This window comes from Myotis brandtii, unplaced genomic scaffold (genome assembly GCF_000412655.1).
Source record: "Myotis brandtii unplaced genomic scaffold, ASM41265v1 scaffold616, whole genome shotgun sequence".
Classification (NCBI taxonomy): domain Eukaryota; kingdom Metazoa; phylum Chordata; class Mammalia; order Chiroptera; family Vespertilionidae; genus Myotis; species Myotis brandtii.
The window spans coordinates 509,267-511,011 of record NW_005370346.1 but is presented as its reverse complement, the minus strand read 5'-3'; positions in this window follow the sequence as shown (position 1 = coordinate 511,011).

Here is a 1,745-nt window from a genome sequence, read left to right as displayed (position 1 = left end):
ATGCTCTATCCACTGAGCCAAACTGGTTTCGGCGCCATGGTGTTTTTTATTGCAGCTATGTCACTCTTAATTTCTTCTTGATTCTTACATAAGTTGTTGATTTTTTTTTCTCCATCCAGTTTATGCACTCTAGGACCCTTATTCTGAATTCTTTTTCTAACATATTGCATGCCTCTGTTTCACTTAGCAGCTTTTCTGGCGCTCCTCTTTTTCTTTCCTTTGGGGGTTTCTTTGTCTACCCATGTTTGGTCTCACCGACTGTTCTAGATGTTGATTCGTGCAGGGGCTGCTCCTTGGGTGGCAGTGGTTCCTCAGGCTGCAGTTGCTCCTCAAGTGGTCGCAGTAGTGGCTGTTCCTTAGTTGGCAGCGGCTCCTCTGGTGGGTGCTGTTCGCAGCAGTGGTGTCTCCTCTGGCTGGTAGGTGAGGCGGCTTGCACAGCTGCTGTTCCTTGTACAGGGGTGGGCTGTTCACATGGCTTCTGCTCCTCGGATGGGCGTGGGCTGCTCACATGGTTGCTGCTCCTTGGATCAGGGCTGGCTGCACGCTGCTGCTGTTCCTCAGATGGGATGGGCTGCTCGTGAGGCTGCCGCTCTTTGGACAGGGGCAGGTTGCTTACATGGCTACTGCTTCTCATATGGGTGTGGGCTCTTTGTGCAGCTGCTGCTCCTCAGATGGGGGGCGGGATGCTTGTGTGGCTGCTGCTCCTCAGGCCGGAGTGAACTGCCTGTGCGGCTGCTGTTCCTCAGATTTGGGCAAGATGCTCACCCAGCTGCTGCTCGTCAGACAGGTGCAGACTGCGTGTGGCTGCTGCTCCTTGGACCAATGTAGGCGGTGTAGGGCTGCTGCTCCTCAGATGTGGTAGGTCTGTCTGTTCATGTGGCTGCTACTCCTCGGACAGGGGTGAGCTGCTCGGGGGGCTTCTGCTCCTCAGGCTGGAGTGAGCTGCACGTGAGGCTGCTGCTCCTTGTACGGGGGCTGTCTGCTCGAGTGGCTGCTGCTCCTCAGATGGGGGATGGGCTGCTTGTGTGGCTCATTCTCTTCAGGTGGGAACGAATCGCACGTGTGTCTGCTGCTCCTCGGATGGGGGCAGGCCGCTCACCCAGCTGCTGCTCGTCAGACCGGTGCAGGCTGCGAGTGTCTGCTGCTCCTCGGACCAGTGTGGACTGCGCAGGGCTGCCGCTCCTCAGACATAGATGCTCTGCTTGTGTGGCTGCTGCTCCTTGGACTGGGGGAGGCTGCTTGGGTGGCTACTGCTCCTTGAATGAGAGCGGGCTGCTTGTGGCGATGCTGTTCCTCGTATGGGTATGGGCTGCTCACACCACTGCTGCTCCTCATATGGGGGCAGGCTGCTCATGCAGCTGCTGCTCCTTGGATGGGGGCAGGTTTCTCACACACCTACTGCTCCTCAGACAGGAGGAGGGTGTGGGCTGCACAGCTGCTGCTCCTCGGATGGGGGTGGGCTGCATGGGGCTGCTGCTCCTCAGATGGGGCAGGCTGCTCATGTGGTTGCTGCTCCTTGGACAAGGGAGCAGGCCACTCACACAGCTGACAGCTGCTGCTCCTTGGACAGGGGCAGGCCACATGAGGCTTCTGCTTTTAGGCCTGGGGTAGGCTGCTCACAGGGCTGCTGCTCCTTGGACAGGAGAGGGCTGCTCACGTGTCTGCTGCTTGCGTGGTTGCAGTGCCCCAGGCTAAGGCGTTGGGCCGGTCAGTGGGGAGCACACTTCAGAACTCACAGGAGCCTG